Below are 24,992 nucleotides of genomic sequence, written 5' to 3' on the forward strand. Positions count from 1 at the left end.
TTCGACGAGGCTGAGGACCTGCATGTCCTTGGCAGAGTGGGAGGGGGAGTTGAAATGTTGGGCCACAGGGCGATGGGGTTGATTGGTGTGGGTGTCCCAGAGATGTTCCCTGAAGCACTCTGCTAGGAGGTATCCAGTTTCCCCAATGTAGAGGAGACTGCATCGGAAGCAACGGAAAGAATAAATGATATTGGTGGATGTGCAGGTAAAACTTTGATGGATGTGGAAGGCTCCTTTAGAGCCTTGGATGGAGGTGAGGGAGGAGGTGTGGGTGCAGGTTTTGCAATTCCTGTGGTGGCAGGGGAAGGTGCCAGGACGGGAGGGTGGGTTGTAGGGGGCGTGGACCTGACCAGGTAGTCATGGAGGGAACGGTCTTTGTGGAAGGCAGAAAGGGGTGGGGAGGGAAATATATCCCTGGTAGTGGGGTCCGTTTGGAGGTGGCGGAAATGTCGGCAGATGATTTGGTTTGTGAGAAGGTTGGTAGGGTGGAAGGTGAGCACCAGGGGCGTTCTGTCCTTGCTACGGTTGGAGGGGTGGCGTCTGAGGGCGGAGGTGCGGGATATGGATGAGATGCGTTGGAGGGCATCTAGACTTTCATGACTAGCTCTGTTCTCTCCCCGCAGCTCGGTCACTAATCCTTGAAACTCTAGTTAAACCCATTTGACCCCTTTCTGCATCTTTAAAATTTGTCATTTCAACAGCAACTTTGAAATATCAGGGTGAAATATTCCAAGATGCTTCACATTATTGGACAAAATTTGAACCAGAGCCATCTGAACAGATGGCCAAAAGTTTAATAAAAAGAGGATGTTTGTAAGACATGTCTTTGAGGAGGAAGAGGGTTTAAGAGATGAAATTCAAGAGTTTAGCGTCTTGGCTTCAAAATGCATGTTCATCAACTGCAGGAGAATTGCAGTTAGAAATTAGCCCAGAATTGGAAGAGTACAGTTTAGGGCTGAGCTAGTTACAGAGACAGGAAAATGGGGAGTCTATTGAGGGATTGCAAACAAGAGCTGAAAATTTAAATCCGATCTCTGGACAGCACAGAATACAGATCAGCAGCTATTTCTTGGTCAATCGCCCCCACCCATCATAACACATTGATTAAATCTTATCCTCGGTTGCCCACTTTGTTTGTCTATCCATTTTCACATGAAAAAGGTGCTGTGTAGATGCGTCATCATTTATGCCCTCCTAGAAAACTCTTTACCTCTGGGACTTTCCAGAGAAAACAATGATACTCAGGCAGTGACTTTTGTGGAATGCACCCAACTATCTCACCCAAAAACAGTTTCTGCTAAAATTCTGTGTTTTCTGGATTGTGTACAACCCACACAAAAATGAAGAAGAATATATACATGTCTCAGGTTTGAAACCACATGAGGTAAAGAAGCCAGACTACACAAGCTGATGTCCAAAATAAACCACGAGAGCCAGAATGTGTCAGAATTCAAAATGACAGCCAAGGAACACACGCCTTGAAGCTCCTTTGGCCCTGCTTTCGGTCACTTGTCCTAAATTTCATGGTGATTGTGGTGACTGTTGCTACAACATGGTTAAGGCAGCTTCCCAACCAAGTGGCAGTAGTCCCATCTAAATGGACGCATTTGAAAGGGCAAATCAGTGGAGATGGGTGGCCCGAACCTTGAACATCAGCTGCTTAAGACGTATCCAAAATGTACCCTGCCCCTGCTCCATGTGGCAAAATACATTGAAGATGCTTGGTTAAGTCCTGCAATCCCCCAGCAGTCAGAGGCACCTTGGCACCAGGTTAAATTGGAACACAGTAAAAGGGAGACTGCTCCACCATTCCACAAGACCATGGCTGATCTTCTCTCTCACACTATTCTCATATTCTTTATGAGCTAGAAATCTATTGTTTGTTGTGAATAAATATCACGACTACTGCACAGCTCTCTGGGTCGTGAATTATGATGATATCCAGTCATCTTGTTCCTTCTTCAAAATTTCATACCCCCAACTCCCAAACCCACCCACAACTTGCTGGGTCAGAGATAATCTACAACCTTCAATCCTTGCTTGGAAGCCCTTAATTGTCCTATTTAGCAAAAAGCTATCAATCTCAGTTTGGACATTTCCAGTTTGGGATGTAGAGTGCGAGTTCGAGATTCTCACTGCCCTTTTGTACAAATTAGTGCTTCCTAACATCACCTGAAACAGCTCAGCTCCCGTTCAAAGGCTACATCCCTTGTTCTGAGCTCTTTTCTGGAAGAATTGGTCTTACTCCACTGATTCTATTTTAGCCCCAAAGGGGAAAGAGTGGAGACAACAGACAGGGGTTCATTGCCAAGCAGGGGTCACTCCCAAAATTAATCTCCAGGCTCCGGCAGCTTAGAGACCCACCAAGGGATAGGAAAGGCTTCCCATCAAAATAAAACACGGTGAGAGTAAGGGAATCAGTGACAAGAATAGCTCTCTTTGTTCCACAGTGGATATGACACAGAGGGAAAGGACATTCGTAAGCTCCTTGGTTCAAACTTAGAGACAAAAACTAACTAAGGATGCTGGTTCTAAGCCTGACTCCCCTGATCTCAGCTGTGTAGCCAGAGGAATTCTCATGTATAATCCCTGTCCAAATTCTTGCCCCAAACAGGCGAACACACATGGACGTTGAGTTGAATAACTGAAGGGTTACACCAGAAACGTCGAATTCTCCACCTCCTGTTGCTACCTGGCTTGCTGTGTTCTTCCAGACTCCTGCCTGTCTACTGAATTGAATAACTCAGCAACCCTCAGTGTTCTGCTTGCAGAGAGCCATTCTGGCAGAGTGGGCAAGCAATATGGAACTTTCAGACTGGAAAGGAGAGCAGTGCGTACTGGGGTGGTTAGCCAGCTACACCTCCGCAACCACCATTAACTAAAGTAACAGAGCCGGACAGCATTCTGCAACAACTACACACACTGAAGATGTAAGTGGTGCACAGGCACAAGGTACCCCTACCATCAAGAAGAAATTTCACAAAATTGGGAAGAATTCTGTGCTCAGAACTGCACTACTGCCAAAGGTGGGTGAGATGCTAAACTTGCCTCAGTTGCTGCTCAGGTGAAGGCAAGTAAAAATAGGAGCGAGGTAATTCTTTCCAGTTATTCTGAACCACTTCAACATTCCCTGATTATGGTCACATTGCTGAGCCCGGGAGCTAGCTGTGTGTAAACTAATGGCCATGTGTCCCTCAGTACACAAAGGTCAGAAATCAAAACTGCTTCATTTTTACAGCATCAGATCAGAACTGAACATGTCATTTCAATGTCAGTATGAGAGACAGCATTGTAATTAAAGGGACACTGCTGCACTGAGGAACGAGCAGTTATTCTTCTGATCCAGGCTTAGTATAAACAGGATTGGAGCCAATATCCTGGTGACTCATTTAACTGGGCTTTGCAAATCTTAAGGTTGAGGGGTTATGGGTCAGAGAAATCATTGAATCATAGAATCCTTATAGTGTGGAAGCAGGCTAGTCAGCCCATCGAGTCCCCCCTGAAGAGCACTCCACCCTATTCCTGTAACCCTGCATTTCCCATGGCTAACCCACCTAGCCTACACATCCATGGATACTATGGGTCCATTTAACATGGCCAATCCACCTAATCTGCACATCTTTGGACTGGGGGAGGAAACCCACGCAATCACAGAGAGAATGTGCAAACTCCACACAGTCGCCAGAGGGTGGATTCGAACCTGGGTCTCTGGTGCTGTGAGGCGGTAGTGCTCAGCACTGAGTCACCGTGTTGCCCAAAGGATGTGTTTGAGTAAGGGAAAGTTTAGAAGACTAAAGAGGAAGACAAGGTCTCGGGATTTTGGCAAAGGTAATGAGAACATGACAAAGGAAAGAACAGAGTTAGACAGCAATACTGCATTTCTGAATAAGGACAAGTCAAGGAAAGGGGGGGGGGGGGGGAAGGTTCAAATGAAAGGCTGTTGGTTAGAAATGCTTCCTGCATTCTTATAAAAGAGATAAGTAATGGTACAAATCAATGAGTTTGATCCAATAGCCATAATAAACACATCGTGACCAAACTTTGGAACTGAATAATCCATGCTACCTAAAAATTCAAAAATGGACAAAGAATTGGGAAAATCCTGAGAATAATTAATGTGACAACTGTAGCGAAAATGAGAAAACAGCATTGCTATGTTCGAAATTAGGAACAACAAAATGGCAGAAAACATTGGTGCGAGTAATTTATAGATGATTGTAGTTGTATCATTAGACAGTGTTGACCAAGAAATAAGGGGAGCTTGTAACAAAAATAATGCAACCACCATGGGGACTTTAATCTTTATATTGACTGGATGGTAATTGTAATTTGGAGGACTAGTTCACAAAATGCATGAGAGACAGTTTCTAATGGATAAATGGAACGAAGGAAAAGGCAACCTCAGATTTTGTTTGTGTAATGAGAAAGAGTTAATTAGTAAGCACATAGTGAGGAACCCTTTGAGGAACAACGTACATATGACAGAATTCCACAAAAAGTACAATGGGCAAGATAATTAAGTCTGGAATAAGAAACAAATCTAAAATAAATCAAGTTTGAGAACAAGATTGGGAAATCAGTTTAAAAGACATTTCAGCAGGCAAACTGCAAATATTTAAAGAAATAAATATAATTTTCAAAGAATTTCCATCAAGAAATTAATTCTCCATCAGAAAAGTGGTCTATGTGAAATAAGAGTCGAGAGTGTGGTGCTGGAATTCTTGGAATGAAGGACTTTTGCCCGAAACGTTGATTCTCCTGCTCCTCGGATGCTGCCTCACCTGCTGTGCTTTTCCAGCGCCACACTCTGGTCTCTAATCTCCAGCATCTGCAGTCCTCACTTTCCGCTATGTAAAATAAGTGTCATACAGCATGGAAATAAATCTTTTGGTCCAACCCGTCTATGCTGACCAAGTTTCCCAAACCAAACTAGTCCCACTTGCCTGCATTTGGCACATATCCCTCTAAATCTTTTCTATTCACGTACCTGTCCAAATGGCTTTTAAATGTTGTAATTGTATCTGCCTCTGTCACTTCCTCTAGCAGTTCATTCCACTTGAACCACCTGTGTGTGAAAATGTTGCCCCTCAGGTTCCTTTCAAATCTTTCCCTTCTCACCTTAAAGTTACTCCCCCTTGTTCTTATCTATGCCCGTCATGAATTTATCACCCCTCAAACTCCTACACTCCAGTAAAAAAAAAGGTCCAAGCCTATCCAGCCTCTTATAACCCGAACCCTCCATTCCTAGTAACATCCTGGTAAATCTTTTCTGAACCCTCACCAATTTAATTATCTCCTTCCTATAACAGGGTGACCAGAACTGTACACAGTACTCCAAAAGTCTTAGATTAGAAAAAAACAGCTCATCTATGTTATCAAGAGAAGAGTGAATCTGAGAATTGGGAGAGTTTTTAAAAAAGCCAACAAAAGATCACCAAAAATGGATAATAGAAATGAAATGAGTCAGTCAGCAAGAAGGCTAAACAAAAAGACATTTTTAAGAAGAAGACACAAAGTGTGTGTAAAGAGGTATGGACAGGTAAGTGAGTGGACAAGAATGTGGCACATTGAACACGAGACATAAGAAGTTATTCACTTTGGTAAGATGAACTAGAAACAATGTTTCTTTTCAAATGGTGAGTAATTGTTAAATATTCAAAGACATTTGGATGTTCATATACAAAGGGACTCTGATTTACAGACTTCAGATCTAAAAACACAGTCCCACACAGAGACATCGAGGGGTGTAATTTTAAAAATCTCACATAAGACCATTTCCTGTACCTACTCCCGGCTTTTCATACTGTCCTGCACTGTGTTCTGGCCTGCAAATGGTCTAAAGAATGGAGAAAGTGAGGTCTGCAGATGCTGGAGATCAGAGCTGAAATTGTGTTGCTGGAAAAGCGCAGCAGGTCAGGCAGCATCCAAGGAGCAGGAGAATCGACGTTTCGGGCATGAGCCCTTCTTCAGAAGGCGTTTGGTAAGGTAGATGCCAAAAGGTTGGTTTTCCCGGTTAGAGCCTCATTCCTGAAGAAGGGCTCATGCCCGAAATGTCGATTCTCCTGCTCCTTGGATGCTGCCTGACCTGCTGCGCTTTTCCAGCAACACAATTTCAGGTCTAAAGAATGGAACCTGTTTGTGCCCCAGGGACTGCCTGCACACAACATAAATTAACACAAAGTCACAGCAATCAGGAAGACATTCACTACAGGGGGCTTGAAGGACTTGGAAGCCTTCTTACAACTGCATTGGGACTTGCTGAGGCTACATGCGAAGATGCAAGCAAAATCTTGATCTCTGTTCTCATGGAAGGATAGACATGCTTCAGAATGGGTGTGTTGAAGGTTTGATTGGTGGTATGAGAGGCTTGCACTATGAGGAAATATCGAGTAGATCATCCTGTGCTCTCTAGAATGACAGATTATCTCATCGCAGCAGAAGATTCAGAAGGTGTTTGGTAAGGTAGATGCCAAAAGGTTGCTTTTCCTGGTTCGAGCTAAGGAGTTTGGAAGCAGAAGAGGACAGGCATTTAAAACTGGGATGAGGAGAAATTTCTTCAACCTGAGAATTGTAAACGTTTAGAATTTTATACCTTAATTGTGTAAGGAGATTCAGTCAACGAATATTCAAGGTTGAGATCAAACAATTTTTGGATTTTACATGGGAACTGAAGAACTGAGTTCAGGCAGGAAAGGTGAACTTAGCTCAAACAAAATGCCATGATGGCACCATCTAAATGGCAGAGTAGACAGGAGAAACCAGAGAGGACATTTTCCCACTGCCATTGAACGGGTGTCTGTACAACACGTCTGTGTAGCTCTGACTGAACTCAAATATTCTCAGCTGTAGAAGCCTTTAGGACAATAAGGCACCTGGAGCACAAACTTGACACAGTGAAGCTACCTTGAGCAAAAGCTTGTGATTAGTCACCACCTGCTGAATCATTCCTCCTCTGCACACCCACTTGGTCACCTTCCTCCTTCCCCCTCAGTGCAGCTGCACATGCACTGGTTTTCCTGAATGACCACAAACTGAAGCCCAGTGGGAGGTGGGGGCAGCCTGAGGGGATGGAACTGAGCCATGAAGACCAAGCAGCAGCCATCCTCACTCCCTCAGCTGTCTGGAGGTCAGCAGCTGCTGCCAGTGACCATTCACAGTATTAGGAGGAGAATTGTTATCAACCCTCAATATCCCTGGGTGAGGGGGCAACCACCTGCTCCAGAAGGGGAGGGGAAAATGATAGATCTGCACAGACACACACCTACAACGTGAACATCCTGCACACCCCTACACAGACAGAGCCCCCACCCAGACAGAGAGTCATAAAGGGACCAACAAGTCCACGCCGACTATGTTCCCAAAACAAACAAGTCCCACTTGCCTGCATTTGGCTTATATCTCTCCAAATGTTTCCTTTTCATGTACTAACCCAAATGTCTTTTAAATATAGTGACTGTACCTGCATCCACCACTTCCTATGGCAGTTCATTCCACATACAAACTACCCTCTCTGTGAAAATGTTGCCCTTCAGGTCTTTTTAAATCTTGCTCCCCTCACCTTAAAAATATTGCCCCTACTCAGAGAGCTATACAGCATGGAAACAGATCCTTCAGTCCACCTCGTCCATGCCAAGCAGATATACTAATCCAATCTAGTCCCATTTGCCAGCATTTGACCCATATCCCTCTCAACCCTTTTTATTCATATACCCATCCAGATGCCTTTTAAATGTTGTAATTGTACCAACCTTCACCATTTCCTCTGGCAGCTCATTCCATACACGTACCATCCTCTGTGAAAAAGTTGCTCCTCAGGTCCCTTTTACATCTTTCCCTTCTCACACTAAACCTATGCCCTCTCGTTCTGGACTCCCCCACCCCAGCGAAAAGACCTTGTCTATTTATTCTATCCATGTTTTGAACTCTCTCACCCTAGGGAAAAAGACCTCTGCTATTCACCATATCTACATCCCTCATGGTTTTATAAACTTCTATAAGGTCAACCTACTACACTCCAGTGAAAAAGATCCCAGCCTATCCAACCTCTCCTTATAACTCACACCTGGAGACAGGGGCTGAGGCAAATAGAAAACATTTTATTCTGCAGCAAACGACTCTACCAGAAAGGGACAATAATTAGCTGAATGACTAAGGGATGTGGGTACTGATGGGTAGATTCAACAGGCATCTGGTGCTCACAGGAACACAAATTTCCCCAGTGGGGTGGCAGAACAATGCAGCAAGGTCACATTACTAAGTGCTGTGTGTGAAAAGGTTCAGGATAGGAGCCACCCAAGTATCTGGAATGCAAAATGTGTCCTTCAACCCTGACTTTTAAGGGGAGTCCCCATTTTAGTTTTCCTTCCTGTGCTAACATCCTCCCTCTGCCTCATTTAAGCTGGTGTCTGCTCCACCCAATCAAAAGGCCCACCTCCTCCCGACAGCGGTGGCTGGGTCATTCATATTTCCAGGTCCATCGCCCAGTGGGGCCAAACCTTGGGAAGCAGTGGCCAGAATAATACACACAGGACTGGCTTGCAGCCCTGAGCACTTTCTAGTCACTACTGAACAGCAGCAGCCCTGCTGGGCAAACTGACAGAGAAGGTGAGGCAGTTTACATCCCAACCTCCCTCAGACTCTCTGGAAGCTGCTGCAACCAGGTCATGGTTCCCCTGCCAAGCTTTCGGCCTGCTTAGAAAATAAAAGGCTAATCTTGGACACAGTAAGAGAAGTGGGAGATGGGAAACTGGAAGCAACCCAGTGGATAGAATTATAGAATCCGTACAGTGTGGAAGCAGACCATTCAGTCCATCGAGCCCACAACAACCCTCCAAACAGCATCCCAACCAGACTCCTCCCTCTACCCTATCCCTGCAATCCTGCAGCTAATCCATCTAGCCTGCACATCCCTGGACACCACGGGTGATTTAGCATGGCCAATCCACCTGACCTGCACATCTTTGGACAGTGGGAGGAAATCAGAGCACCCAGAGGAAACTCACACAGACACAGGAAGAATGTGCAAACTCCAGACAGTTGCCAGAGGCTAGAATCGAACCCAGGTCCCTGGTGCTGAGAGGCAGTAGTGCTAACCACTGAGCCACTGTGCTGTCCCTAAGGAGTGCTATGCCAGGAGAGGTGGGATGTCCACAGACATCTGGGAGATGTAAAAAGGCCTGAGAACCTAAAATAAGGTGCACATCCTGCAACAGCTCTGAGGAACAATACTAGGATGACATTTTTCGTTATATCCTCAAGGCACAAGCATAGCAATTAAATACGTTAAAGGGAATTCCAGAAAAAAAAAACAAACATTGGGAATGACACTCCAAAACTGCATGGACATTACAAACCAGTGGCCTTGATTTGTGTCAATGGAGACACACAGTGAAGCACTAACACATCGTGCTCAGCTTCGTTACATGTATATATAAAAACAAACGGAAAACAAGGTCCAAGGTCTTTGTTTAACAACACTCCATTAAGTTTATATGTCCTGCCCTGATTTGCCATTCCAAGATGGAGCACCTCACATTTATCTAAATTAAACTCCATCTGCCACTCCTCAGCCCATTTGCCCACCTGATCAAAATCCCATTGTAATCTGAGGTAACCTTCATCGCTGTCCACTACACCTCCAATTTTGGTGTCATCTGCAAACTTACTAACTGTACCTCTTAAGCTCACATCCAAATCATTTATATAGATGATGAAAAACAGTGGACCCAGCACCGATCCTTATGGCACACCACTGGTGACAGGCCTCCAGTCTGAAAGGCAACCCTCCACCACCACCCTTTGTCTTCTACCTTCAAGAAAGTTCTGTATCCAAATGGCTAATTCTCCCTCTATTCCATGTCATCTTACCTTGCTAACCAATCTACAATGTGGAACCTTGTTGAATGCCTTACTGAAGTCCATATAGATCACGTCCACAGCTCTGCCCTCATCAATCCTCATTGAGTTTTTTTGAAGTAACAATCATGCTAGTGAGGCACAATTTCCCCAAACACAGTTTCATATTGACCACCACTAATCAGTTCTTGCCTTTCCAAATACATGTAAATCCTGTCCCTCAGGATTCCCTCCAACAACTTGCCCACCACTCATATCAGGCTCACTGCTCTATGGTTCCCTGACTTTTCCTTACCACCTTTCTTGAATAACGACACCACATTAGTCAACTTCCAGGCTTCCAGCACCTCACCTGCGACTATCAATTGTACAAATATCTCAGCAAAGGACCCAGCAATCACTTCCCTGGCTTCCCACAGTTTGAGGTTATGTCTGATCAGGTCCCTGGGATTTATCCTCCTTTGTTTGTTTTAAAATATTCTGCACTTCCTTCTCTATAATACAGACATTTTTCAAGGTGTCGCTATTTATTTCCCCAGGTTCTCTATCTTCCATATTCTTCTCCACATTCAACACTGATACAAGCTACTAATTTATCATTTCACCCTATTTCTTGCAGTTCTACACAAAGGTGGCTTTGCTGAATAGGAAAGTGTGTGTTGCTGGAAAAGCACAGCAATGCAGGCAGCATCCAAGGGGCAGCAGAATCAACGTTTCGGGCACGAGCCCTTCATCAGGAATGAGGCTGTGAGTCAAGGGGAGGATAGATAAATGGGAGGGGGTGGGGCTGGAGGGATTGCGGAAGGTAGCTGAGTGTGCGGAAGGTAGCTGAGTGTGCAAGAGGTAGATGGAGGTGGGGGTAGTGGTGATAGGTTGGAGAGGAGGGTGGAGCGGATAGATGGGAAGGAAGCTGGACAGGGAGGACAGTGCCAAGTTGGAAGGTTGGAAGTGGGGTAAGGTGGGGGGAGGGGAAATGAGGAAACTTGTGAAGTCCACATTGATGTCATGGGGCTGAAGGGCCCCAAGGCGGAAGATGAGGTGCTCTTCCTCCAGGCGTCGGGTGGTGAGGGAGTGGCAATGGAGGAGGCCCAGGGCCTGCATATCCTCGGCAGAGTGGGAGGGGGTGTTGAAATGTTCAGCAACCGGGCAGTGGTGTTGGTTGATATGAGTGTCCCAGAGATGTTCTCTGAAGTGCTCTGCGAGTAGGCATCCTGTTTCCCCAACGTAGGGGATACCGCATTGGGAGCAACAGATACAGTAAATGACATGTGTGGCAGTGCAAGTAAAACTCTGAGGGATGTGGAAGGCTCCTTTGGGGCCTTGAATGGAGGTGAGGAAGGAGGTGTGGGCACAGGTTTTGAAATTCCTGCGGTGGCAGGGGAAAGTGCTGGGAGGGGAGGGTGTGTGGGGGGCACAGACCTGACAAGGGAGTCATGGAGGTAACAGTCTTTACGGAAAGCAGATAGGGGTAGGTAGGGAAATACATCTCTCCTGGTAGGGTCAGTTTGTAGGTGGCGGAAATGGCGGAGGATGATGCAATGTATACAGGGTTGGTGGGGTGGAAGATGAGGGCCAGAGGGGGGCGCGGGGGGCTGGTTCTGTCCTTGTTGCGGTTTGAGGGTGGAGGTGTGGAGGTGGATGAGATGCGCTGGAGGGCACCATCAACCATGTGGGAATGGAAATCTCGGTCTTTGAAGGAGGCGGCCATCTGGTGTGTTCTGTGGTGGAACTGGGCCTCCTGGAAGCAGATGCAGTGGAAGCGAAGGAATTGGGAATATGGGATAGCATTTTTACAGAAGGACAGGTGGGAGGATGTGTTGTCCAGGTAGCTGTGTGTGTCAATGGGTTTGTAGAAGATGTTAGTGTTGAGTCGCTCACCGAGATGATGGAGATGGAGAATGGGAGGGGTGTGTCTGAAACGGTCCAACTGAACTTAAAGTTGAGGTGGAATGTGTTGGTGAAGTCGATGAACTGTTCAACCTCCTCATGGGAGCATAAGATGGCGCTGATACAGTGATCAACGTCATGGAGGAAAAGATGGGGAATGGTGCCGCTGTAGCTGCGGAAGATAGACTGTTCTATGTAATCAAACAGACAGGTATAGCTGGGGCTCATGTGGGTGTCAAGGTGACCCCTTTGATCTGGACGAAGTGGGAGGAGTCAAAGGAGAAATTGTTGAGGGCGAGGACCAGTTCAGCCAAACAAATGAGAGTGTCAGTGGAAGGGTACTGGTGGAGACACCAGGAGAGGAAGAAACGGAGAGCTTGGAAGCCCTGGTCATGGCGGATGGAGGTGTAGAGGGTCTGGATGTTCATGGTGAAGATGAGGCATTGGAGCCCAGGGAAACAAAAGTCTTGGAGGTGGTGGAGGCCGTAGGTGGTGTCCTGAATGTACGTGGGGAGTTCCTGGACCGGGGGGGGGCTAGGACAGTATTGAGGTATGTGGAGATGAGTTCAGTGAGGCAGGAGCAGGCAGAGATGATGGGTCAGCCGGAACAGTCAGTGAATCTTGGGTAAGAGGTAGAACTGGGCGGTGACCTTTAACAGGCCCTATTCTCTCCCAAGTTACCCGTTTGCCCTTAATGTATTTGTAGAATCCCTTTGGATTCTCCTCAACCCTATTTGTCAAAACTATTTTTCCATCGTGAAATCCTGCTTAAGTATACTCCTACGCCTTTATACTCTTCCAGGGAACCATTCGATCTCTGCTGTCTATACCGGACATATACTTCCTTCTTTTTCTTGACTGCAGCTCATTTTCAATAGTCATACAGCATTCTCTACACCCAATAGCCTTGCGTTTCACTCAAACAGGAACATACTGTCTCTGGACTCTCATTTCTCAAGGCTTCCCATTTTCCAGCCGTCCATTTTCCGGTGAACATCTTCCCCACCTCCCCCAAATCAACTTTGAAATACGCTGTCAACATTAAAGATCACACCACACCAGGTTATAGTCCAACAGGTTTATTTGAAAGCACTTGCTTTTGGAGTGCTGCTCCTTCATCAGGTGGTTCCAAATTAACCTGTTGGACTATAACCTGGTGTTGAGTGATTTTTAACTTTGTACCCCCCAGTCCAACATTGGCTCCTCCACATCACAGTCAAATTGACCTTCCTCCAATTTAGAACTTCAACTTGTAGATCTTAGATTTAGATTTAGATTTCTTACAGTGTGGAAACAGGCCCTTCGGCCCAACAAGTCCACACCGCCCCGCCGAAGCGCAACCCACCCATACCCCTACATTACCTAACACTACGGGCAATTTAGCATGGCCAATTCACCTGACCTGCACATCTTTGGACTGGTCTATCCTTTTCCATCACTATTTTAAGAGTAATAGAATTATGGGAACTGGCCCCAAAGTGCTCCCCCACTGACACCTCAGTTGACTGCTCTGCCTTATTACCCAACAATAGGTTACACACCTTCTCTAGTAGGTACATCCACATACTGCACAGCAAAAGAGTTAAGGCTCATAGTTCCTTGAAAAGGAGAGTTACAGTTAGAAAGGGTAGTGAAAGTGATGTTTGATACGTTTGTCTTTATTGGTCAGTGCATTGAGTACAGGAGTTGGGAGGTCATGTTAGAGCTGTACAGGACATTGGTTAGACCACTTTTGGAATATTGCATGCAATTCTTGTTCTCCTGCTGTTAGAAGGATGTTGTGAAACTTGAAAGGGTTTAGAAAAGATTTACAAGCATGTTGCCAGGATTGGAGAATTTGAGCTATAGGGAGAGGTTGAATACGCTGGGGCTGTTTTCCCTGGGGTAAAGACTAAGGAATGACCTTACAGGAGGTTAATAAAATCATGAGGGGCACGAATAGGGTAGAGAGACAAGGTCTTTTCCACATGGAGGGAAATCCAAAACAAGGAGGTATAGGTTTAAGTTGAGGGAAAAGACTGAAAAGGGACTTAAGGGGTAACTTTTTCATACAGAGTAGTACATGTATGGAATGAGCTGCCAGAGGGAGTGGTGGAGGCCAGTACAATTGCAACATTTAAAAGGCATCTGGATGGGTATATGAATAGGAAGGGTTTAGAGGGATATGGGCTGGGTGCTGGCAGGTGAGGCGAGATGTATTTAGAATGTCCACTTGGCATGGATAAGTTGGACCAAAGGGTCTGTTTCCGTGCTGTACATCTCTATGGCTCTAAGGCACGCCAAAGCCGTCATTGGGAAGACAGCGACCCATTAAGAGAAGGGAAAGTTAAATGACAGTATTACAAAGAACTTGGACACAAAGCCAACAGCCAGACATTTAACAAGTTCTTTCAACTTCAAATAACACTCTTGAGGAAAGGTTGAAGAATAGGGTTCGACGAGCCAGAGCAGCCTTGGGGGCAGGGACTGTGCAGAGCAGTTGTGCATCTGGTGCCTTTAGTTCAACCTTTTCCTTTGGATGTATAAATGAGAGCCAATCTTGTTCTGAAGCCACAGTCTCAGCCAGAGAATGTGCTGAACTCTGAGTAACCACTCTATCACTTCCTACAGCTTCCGTACTTGGACGTATTCAGGAAACAATTGAAAGCCTAAGCACCCAGATTCAAACTGCAGATTAGCTGAGATTTCTCCTGTCAACTAGTTCCTCAAATTAATATTCATATGTAGACACATTATTGAAAATTTCACCAGATGCTTATCAAAAATTTCCTTCCAGGCCAAATGCTGAATTATTATTTAGCTTAAAGCAGAGGCTTGAGAGCCAGACAAACACTTTCCTGTTTCTCCTCAGGCCTGTGACCAGCTTCCCCCTGTCTTGTATGATTTATAGTCCCACTTTTTCCCCATTCTCCTCCAGCCTGCTGGTTTATAACATTCACTCCATCGCTCTTCATACAGCTTTGAAGGGGGCAAACAGTCCGAACAGTGAGGGGCAAATGCTTAACCAGACTGAACCCTGGGATAGCAGGATTGACGTATACACAGAGACTTGATTGGTTAGGATCATAATCAGTGGAGTTTAGAAGAATTTGGGGGAAAGCACTGAAAGGAGTGGAATCACCTATAAAGTTCTAACAGGACAGAGCATTAGTGTAGGAAGGATGGTCTTAATGAACAGTGAGTCCAGAACTGGGGGTCACAGTCTATAGATACAGGTCGGCCTTTTAGGATTGATATCATCGTTGCTTCCTTAAAGTGTGGAAGCAGGCCATTCAGCCCATCAAATCCACACCAACCCTCTGAAGAGCATCCCATCCAGACCCATCCCGTTGCCCTATCCCTGTAACCCCACATTTCCCATGGCTAATCCTCCTAGCCTGCACATCCCTGGACACTATGGGCAATTTAGCATGGCCAATCCAACCAATCTGCACATCTTTGGACTGGGGGTGGAAACTGGAGCACCCGGAGGAAACCCATGCACTCACGGGGAGAATGTGCAAACTCCACACAGTCGCCTGAGGCTGGAATTGAACCCAGGTCCCTCGCACTGTGAGGCAGCAGTGCTAACCACTGCACCACCGTGCCGCCATGGGGAGAAATTTCATCACCTCGAGAGTGGTGAATAAATGGAATTATTTGCTACAGAAAGCAGTTGAAGCCATAACATTGAATGCTTTCATGTGGCTTCAGAGGCGAAAGGGATCAAAAGGTATGGTGCAAAAAGCAGGAACAAAAGCAAGGTGGATGATTAGCCACAATCATATTGAACGATAGAACAGGTTCAAAAGGCTGAATGGCCTACTCCTGTTCCCATTTTCTGTGAATGGACACAAACACAGCACTTTCAGAACATTACCATCTTTAAAAGATTTAGAAATGGATGTTTGAACTGGGTTTTGAAGACTGTAGCTCCCGAGGGTGAAGATTCTTTCACTACTGATGGGTGATATCATTTTACAAACAGCTTTAATGGTAATTTGAAAACTTCAAATAGTACAATTGTTAATTAATATGTCCAAAGGAAATTAAAAATTACATGAAAGGAATTAAAGTGAGTTATCGTGTAATTAGGGTTTTAACTTCATTCCTGAACACATCATTACTGGTGGCGGTTTAAAAGAGAGCAAAGACTTTTGTTTGGTCTCTCAAATACCTGTTGGTAGGGTTAGCAGCAACAGGGTGAGGATGGGGAGGATACACTGGGTCAGACAGTCAGCTTTGCTGCTCCTTCTTTACTCTCATCAGTCAGCCTCTTCAGATGCATGACAGCTGAGGAAATACCACACTTACATTCACTCAGCCCCTTTCTGAACCTCAGCAAGTCTCAAAGCACCTTACTAACACAGGAGCACGACAAAGAAGAACAGCCAATTTGTACACAGCAAGCTTTCAAGATGGCAATCCAATAATATTCAGGAAATCTATTTTGGTGAGGTTGACACAGAACAATACTAGCGTATGGTTGGGGGAGGAGGGGGGTTGGAAAAAGGTGGCGGTGGTGGTGTTATGGAAATATATCTCACGCCTCACACAACATACAACCCTCCCTCCAATTGCACCCCTCTCTTTGAACAATATCATGAGATTTTTATGGGGCAACAAGATTTTTGGCTCGATTAGATTCCCTACAGTGTGGAAACAGGCCCTTCGGCCCAACCAGTCAACACCGACCCTCTGAAGAGTACCCACCCAGACCCATTTCCCTCTGATTAATGCACCTAATACTATGGGCAATTTAGCATGGCCAATTTAGCATGGCCTTCACATCTTTGTGACTGTAGGATGAAACCGTAGCGCCCGGAGGAAGCCCACACAGACACGGGGAGAACGGTCTGTGTGGAGTCTGCACAGTCACCAGAGGCTGGGATTGAACCTGGGACCCTGGTGCTGTGAGGCAGCAGTGCTAACCACTGAGCCACCGTGCCGCCCCATCCAAAATTGGAGCACTCCCCTCAATTATAGCAAATGGGAATCAAAGAGGTGTTGGTGGGAGATGAGGAAAGCAATATTTTAAGAGTCACGTAATCCATTTCTATTTCAAGACATTAACCCTGGGCTTGGGATGTAACCAACCATTCACAGGCAATGAAGATAGTCAGAGATACCTGTGACATTTAAGCCCCAGCACACAGACCGCTCAAAAGGATGGTCAGAACTGAATCCCAATAGTGCTAATTCCTTCCTTTCCCAAGATGGTCTGTGAACTTGGATCTCCAAGGGTAGGCAAACCCAGTAGGGTGCATGCTCACCATTCATTATTAAGCATACATTTAGCTATCGGCAATGTCCATTGGCCATCACATCTCCGAGGGCAGGATAGAAAACGGACAACACTAAGAGTAGTGCAAATAGTGGCTTGGAAACAGTTTCCTGTTCTCTATTGACTGGCTTACAGATTGTACTCCCAGTGTGGACATGGGTCACAGGATCCAGGACGATTCCAGGTCTCTGCTCGGTTAGTGACTGTCAAATGGAGCAGCAGGCCAGGTACAACTTGTAAGAGTGCCCTCCTCAGCACCATGGTAGGCCCTTGACCACACAGACTGCGGCAATTCAACATGGCAGCTCCCCATCTTCTTGTAAAGGGTAACTCAGGATGGGAAATAAATGCTGGCTTATGCAGCAATGCTCACACCCCGAGCACAAATTGTAAAAGAAGAAAAAAAAAGCAGAGGTGCACAAAATTACAAAGGCCTTGGATAGAATGGACAAGGAAGATTTGCTTCCCCTAGCAGGGAGGCCAATTATTAAGGGGCTCCACTTCATGGCAATAGATAGAAGGAATAGCAGGCGCATGAAGAAAACGTTTCTCACCCACAAGGGTGACGATGTCTGCAATTCACTGTCCAGTTTGGTGGTGGAGGGAGAAATTCTCAGCTCATTTCAAAGTAACGTGGATCTGGCGCTGAGGTGCAAGGTCATGGACCCAGTGCTGGAAGGTGGGATTAGAATGGCTGGCTAGTTTTATTTTCAGCTGCACAGACATAACGGTCTCTTTCTGTGCTGTTGCTTTTCCATCGCTATTAAGTGAGGATTACAATTCACTGACACGCAGACATCAGGCAGGGTAATGAATGGATGTGATGTCTCTAGCTCGGTCTTTTCCCCCCAGCGTACACTCTTCGAGGTTGAATACAGACTTACCCTGGATGGCAAATGTCAAAGCATGCTCAACTGACCACAACGCTCACGGCACCAAACCTCAACTTCAGACATCGCTATTAAGTGAGGATTACAATTCACTGACACGCAGACATCAGGCAGGGTAATGAATGGATGTGATGTCTCTAGCTCGGTCTTTTCCCCCCAGCGTACACTCTGCGAGGTTGAATACAGACTTACCCTGGATGGCAAATGTCAAAGCATGCTCTACTGACCACAACGCTCCCGGCACCAAACCTCAACTTCAGAAGCGATGGGAGTATATGGTATGGATTTGGAGAGGGGCCGATAGCTAGAAATCTCACCTCAAAGGCAATTGGTTGCAGCCAATTTGAAGAATTCACAAAGGAAAACATTCCGCCTTCAGTTCCATGTAAAATAAAGCAAGTGATCCAACCTGCTTTTTGATTTATTTACAAACTGAACTTGCACACACATTTCGATTTAGGGGAACTTTACTAAATAAAGAATTTCCTTATAGGAGAACCTTATGGAAACAAAGAGCTTCCTCATAGGTATAATCATCCTTTCATTTCCCAGTAAATTTCCAACAGAAAACACCCTTCATTAAATAATTACACTTAAATAATTAATCACTCCCTTTCAGACTTGATAATTCATACTCCCCCTTCCTCTTTCCATCCCCTTTGTACAGAGACAGCTGGCTTATCACAACATGGAACATAGGCCACCTTTCAGCCTCTCACCCAAGTGGGCACTGTCTCTATTGGAGACAAGTCAGAATGTGCCAGCAAGTTGGCAGATCGGAGGTCAGATACAGATGAAAAAGTGCTCCAGCCCAATTCCTATCGAGGTACTGAACCAAAAGGACTGGAACCAAAACACCTCTGAAATCCAACAGACAATTGTTCGGTGCAAAAGTCAAGATTCTGAACCCGTTAATCAAGTCTGCAAAATACTGAGCAAGCTGCAACTTCAGAAGATTGCCACACTATGTGGAATGTGCAAACGAAATGCATCTGCAAATGGTGTTTTTGATCATCGATAAATCATTGGTCTGGTGTGGAACTGTGGCTGATGGACCAGAATATTGCAGACTTGGCCCCACCCTTTGACAACATTAGAGTGAAAAAAAGTGTAGTGCTGGAAAAGAACAGCAGGTCAGGCAGCATCTGAAGAGCAAGAGAGTCGACATTTCGGGCATAACCCATTCATCAGGAATGTTGTGGGGAGTGGGGTTTGAAGTAGGTGTCCACATCGAGAGCAACGGACACAGTAGATGAGGTGTTTGGATGTGCAGGAAAATCTCTGCCAGATGTGGAAGAATCCTTTAGGGCCTTGGACGGATGGGAGGGGGAAGGGGTTTATACCTCTTGTGGTGGCAAGGGAAGGTGGAGAGTGGGTTGGTGGGGTGCGTGGACCCAACGAGGGTGTTGCAAAGGGAATGGTCTCTGCAGAACACAGAGGTGGGGAGGAAAATATATCTCTGGTGGTGGGGTCCATTTGTAGCTGGTGGAAATGGCGGAGGACGGTGCGCTGTATCCGGAGATTAGTGGGAGAGAAGGTGAGGGCCATGGCTATCTATCCTTGCTGTGGTTGGAGGGATGTGGTTCGAGGGAGGAACTGCGGAAAGTGGAGATGTGATGGAGGGCATTGTTAACCATGTGGAAGGGGAAATTACAGTCCATGAAATAGGAGGCCACCTGGGATGTTCTGGAATGGAATTGCTCCTTCAGAGAGCAGATAATGCAGAGACAGAGGAATTGGGAGGAAGGGATAGTGTTTTTACAGGAGGCAGGGTGGGAGGAGGTGTAGTCCAGGTAGCTGTGGGAGTTGGTGGTTTGAAGTAGATGTCCGTGTTGAGTTGGTCACCTGAGATGGAGAGGTTCAGGAAGGGGAGGAAGGTGCCAGAGATGGTGCAGGTCAACTTGAGGTCAGGGTGGAAGGTGTTGATGAAATTGATGAACTGCTCAACCTCCCTGTGGGAGCACAAGGGGTGCCAATACAGAGGTAAAGGTGGGGTATGGTGCCACTGTAACTGTGAAAGACTGACTGTTCCACATAACTAACAAAGAGGCAGGCATTGCTGGGGCCCATACGGGTGCCCATGGCTACCCCTTTGGTAAGAAAGAAGTGGGAGGATTTGAAGGAGAAGAAGTTGTTGATGGCGAGGACCAGTTCAGCCAATTGAATGAGTGCGTCAGTGGAGGGGTACTGCAGAGATCGGTGGGAGAGGAAGAAACAGAGGGCTTGGAGGCCTTCGCCATGGCGGGTGTACGTGTAGAGGGACTGGATGTTCGTGGTGAAGATGCAGTGGGGGCCAAGGAAGCAAAGGTCATGGAGGAGGTGGAGGGTGTGGGTGGTGTCCCGAAGTATTCGGAGAGCTCTGGACCAAGGAGGACAGGACAGCGTCAAGATCTGAGGAGATAAGCATTGGGTAGCTCCAACGGACCTCAATAGCCCTGCTAAGTCAATAACCCCACAGTCCAAGGCCATTTTCCATTTGGTGACTTCTAGTGAGATTCGCTTTTTTTTAAGGTCAAGCATCTCATCGCCTTATCACTATTCTTGGGTTTATTTCATCTTCTCTCCTGTTCTGATCAGCATTTAGTTCAGGATGGGGGGGGTGAATTGAGACGGTTAAGGATAATCATCAAAGGAGCCAGTTCCTTTGGAGGCCTTTGGTTAACCCTGATACGTCCGGCAGGTTGTAACCATCTTGAGCGCACCCCCTGGATGTGTTGGGTGAATAAAAGTCAACAGTAATTTCTGAGAGGGAATTGGAGTAACTCAAAGCGGAAATACATGCAGGGCTCTCAAGAAAAATGATGGCAGTGGATCCAACCAAACACCCTTTGAAAAACCAGCAGCAGACATGATGGACCCAGTGGCCTCCTGTGCTCAATACATGACACATCATCAAGATGCCAGCTTACACTCAGACTTAATGCCATCCTGAGCATCTACCATTTGGTCACTCATGAGAAACAGGCAGTCGGATTTCCTAATCTCCAAGTACTAATGCTTACCACATCCTCCAATGGGAATTGGTTTGGTCATCTGGTTTAATACTCATTGTAAAATGTTGGGCAGGTCATGTTGCATACAGTAATCCTTCAACTTCCAATTCATTACGGTACTCTATTTCCCTATTCAAAATAATTATTTTTGCAGTATCAAAGTAATCAATGGTGCCAAAGGATGAATTACAAGACAAACTTGGGAATTAAAGTGCTGTTTCTTTACAAAAAGTCTTTCAATTCCTGCCAAACAGCCATAAGTAATGATTAACTTCCAACAGGTTAACCTAGACACTAATGCAACTATCATTTTTTAACCATCAGTATGAAAATAAACAACCTCCAAGCTCAGTCTCTCTCTCTCAACATTTCCAACAATCAAAGTATTGCCATTGAGCTTTTCTCTCCTGCTACTGCACAGTTCCCTATGTGTCATTTTCCCCAGCTTCTCCCCATCTCCTTACTGTTCATATCAGCATAAATTATCAGGCTCCCCAAGCACAATATATGGAGCTCATCTTCACCTGCAATCTTCTAATCCTCTTACAATCTGTTGGCTTCTCAATCTCAAAACTTCCCATCACTGAAACATTACTTGCCTTGACTCCTCCTTACGTGATTGGAAGCAGGTCACTTGGCCAACCCACTCTGTTCCACCATTCCATTCAACTGCAGCTGATCTGTACTCAATTCCATTCGATTGATAAATCTGGAAGTTCACACTGACCATGAAACCATCTTCAATGGTTGGAAAAACCCATCTGGTTTTACCAAAGTCATTGGCGGGGCTTACACGTGACTCCAAACTGAGAGTGATGTCATTGACTCTCGACTGCCTTCTGAAACACCCGAGCAAGCTGCTCAGTTTGAGGATGGTTAGAGATAAATGTCAGAAACACTCACATCTCAAAAGAAAAAAGAAAAACTAGTCCCACAATTGCTGCATATTTCAGGGTCCCATACCTGACAGAATTCTACCAATCCTAGTCTAGAATATACCATTTAATTTCTAACGTGACGTCTTACCCTGAGCACAGAATGTCAGACTTCCATTATTCTAGGTGTGAGAAACAGGATTTGCAGATTTCACTCATCTTAATGTTGCCTTGCATTGTGGAGATTTTTCCTATTTCTTCATGGGTTGTGGACATCAGCGGCTAAAGGTAAAGGCATCAGCATCTTATCAGACCATAGGGCTGCTCTCTCATGGTGATTTAACCGGAGGATCACCACAACTAAGGAGAGGGGAAGAGTTTGAGAAGGAGACCCCTTCATTGAAACCTCAGCTGGTGTGAGAATTGTACCCATGCTGTTGGCATCATTCTGCATTGCAAACCAGTCATCCAGCCAACTGAGCTAACCAAACCCCTCCCAACAGTCCACGCTGTATAGGTCCATGTATAATGTTGTTCTAGGAGAGTCCCACAGTGTCAAACCCACAGCAGGAAAGGAACATGGTATTTGTTGGTACCTTTAAAAAGAATAAGGCAATGTTTGGATGACAGTTGATAAAATTAATTTTGAGTGAACGCCTTATGTTACCTCCCTCACTGTCAGGGTCTACCAGGGTCAAAAAGTGTGGTGCTGGAAAAGCACAGCCAGCCAGGCAGCATCCGAGGAGCAGGAAAGGTTTGAGTCAGGCATGTCCTTCGAGCTTATGCGCGAAACGTGCTCCTCGGATGCTACTTGACCTGCTGTGCTTTTCCAGCACCACACTTTTTGACCCTTGCTCCAGCATCTGCAGTCCTCCCTTTCTCCCAGGGCCTACCAGCCCTTGCATTATGAAGACGTCACACTGTGACAAAAAGGAGAGACTCACAGTCACACTCAGATCCTGCCCAGGAGTTTTGAAGCGGGTGAAGCGCTTCCCAACATACAGGAGAGGGCAAGATTCGAATCCAGAATGGTCTTGAACCTTATTCAGTTGGTGAGGGAAGATGTAGCTTTGTCATACCTTATATTGGCGTGGGGAGGGATGTTTACTTTAAATCCAACACTGTCAGCCTTGATTCAACAGAACATTGCAACAATAATTTTAAAGAGGTTGGGGGAACAGTCAGTCATTCCTGGAATATTAACACTCTCCATCGCACCTCTCATAGCAGAGATTTCCTGTGGGTCATTGATACAATCAGCTCAGGAAATTGATACAAGCAAAATCTACACGGAATTCGCACATCATTAACTGTACTACCAAGTTACAACTCACGAGATGTAGCCTGTCACATTGTCCCGAGAGTGGATTCCCGTTTTGAAATCGCTGCTGATCAGTTGTACGGGGTCCAACCGTTTGCTGTTAGAACTGAATTTGGGGTCCACCTTCGGGCAACGTGCAGGTGCTATATCAACGCAGCCCCTTTCCCCAATATCTCCTCTGTACCGCCGACTGACCGGGAGGTTGGGGGTGGAGGGGTGTCAGAAAATAACTTCAAGAGTGGATTAACACAACGAAGATGTTTTCCACCGCCATCAGCTGACAACCCCAACACCCCGCCATGAAAAATCCAAGTACTGGGGCACCAAGGGGTGGGGAGAGAATCAAATAGGAAAGTGGAATACTGTGGCGTTTTCGGATTCCTTAGAACTGAGTAGCCGTTCTCACATTATCGCCTGCCCTTCCCGCAGTTGTCACGCCGATGGACTCAAAACAAACAAACTTGTCACTTTATATAAAAATAACTCAAAAGTTGTTCAAGTACAAATCACTGAAGTGGTCTGTGGGTAACAAATGTAAGGGAACGCCGGGGGTTCACTTAAAAGTAAAATACAATCAGAGACAATAAGGCTCCGTGTAATTTTCACTTACCCTGATAAAGCCTTCCCCCTTCCCAAAATTAAACCTTGGGATATCCTCCAGTTAACCTCCGGATCAACACAACGCTGGGGTGGGCTGGTATATTTTTGTTCCTTTCCGCAGGTACAAAAAAAAAACCAATCGTCAGCTTCGCAACAGCACCGCCAACAAAAATGTTTCTGAAGGGCAGGAACAAACGTTGAAAAACTTTCCGCCGCTCTCTCTCTGTGTGAGAGAGAGAGAGAGAGAAACACGACATTGTAACTCATCAAAACTCAAGTCCAACGCAAAAAAAAACTGACAAAAAAAAAATCCCCCAAACAAACAAGCCAACAAACACATCTACACATGAATCATTTTTTTCCCCCTTTCTTCAACACCCCCCTCGTTTTTTTTTCTTTCCTGCGGAAGTTCGTCTTTTAAAAAAATGTAAAATATGACAAAGATTTATTCAGACCTCTCTCTCTCTCACACACACACACACACTCCCTGTACCGGAGTGAACAGCACAGATTCCGCGGTGAAATTGACCCAAATGAAATTGACAAAAGACTCACCTCTTAGAAAGTGTCCGTGTTACATAAACGGAGTTGGTTTGGGGGGGGGGGGGGGGAGATATAGAGCTGAAAAGTTTTCCCCCACTTCTTAAAAATCGCTTCGTTTGTTTTCTTTAAAATCAACCAAAAACTCGTCTCGAGGTGATTTTTTTTTAAACAAATATTTCCCGAAGTTGACAGCGGAGGTGGAATTTCAACAATGAGATTTGGTATGAAATCGATCTCGCTCCAGAAGAACACAAGAGGAGGAGCTTACGCCACTTTTGTGCCGAGGTGGAGGGAGGGAGGGGGTAGAGGATCGTTCGGGATCCAGTAAAGTTCGCCTGCTCTCCGGGCAAGTTCCAAATGTTCGTCTCCTTCCTGTCACTTACTCTGTGTTTTGTGTTTGTTGGGAATTCTGATCAGTGCATTGTGTTAGGGAAGGAGGTGGTTTGAGGAACAGGACCAGAAGCAACAGTCATGCCCCTAACTCCTGCTCTACTTTCTCTACAGGTCCTCCATTTGTAGGCGATCCCTGAACTTGGGAAAAGATTGGTCCTGACCACTCCCACATCTTAAAGTGGCACTACCATTAGCTCCTGACGTCAGCTTTTTTGGAAAGTTTTCTCTCAGCTCCATGGGATTGGTGGGAAGAGCTTTGCGTAAAACCCAGGAGACACACACAGCCTCCTGAAAAAGGCGCCATCTAAGGAGCGGGAGACCCTGACAACTATTAGTAATTCAATTGCTGCTGTGCTGAAGCCAAGGACGGTG

General features: G+C 45.8%; 1 long non-coding RNA gene across 1 annotated transcript in view; it reads right to left on the reverse strand.

Annotated features, from left to right (window-relative positions):
* The window catches only part of LOC122563304, a 91,165-nt gene extending 66,426 nt beyond the window's left edge, over window positions 1–24,739 (reverse strand). Inside the window, exons 1-2 of the long non-coding RNA XR_006315555.1 lie at window positions 24,240–24,739; window positions 23,695–23,907 (exon numbers count right to left, since the gene is read on the reverse strand). This is a non-coding gene — a long non-coding RNA (uncharacterized LOC122563304). The remainder of the gene's footprint in view (window positions 1–23,694; window positions 23,908–24,239) is intronic.
* Between the last annotated feature and the right edge of the window lie 253 nt (window positions 24,740–24,992).

This window comes from Chiloscyllium plagiosum, chromosome 26 (assembly GCF_004010195.1).
Source record: "Chiloscyllium plagiosum isolate BGI_BamShark_2017 chromosome 26, ASM401019v2, whole genome shotgun sequence".
Taxonomy (NCBI): Eukaryota; Metazoa; Chordata; class Chondrichthyes; order Orectolobiformes; family Hemiscylliidae; genus Chiloscyllium; species Chiloscyllium plagiosum.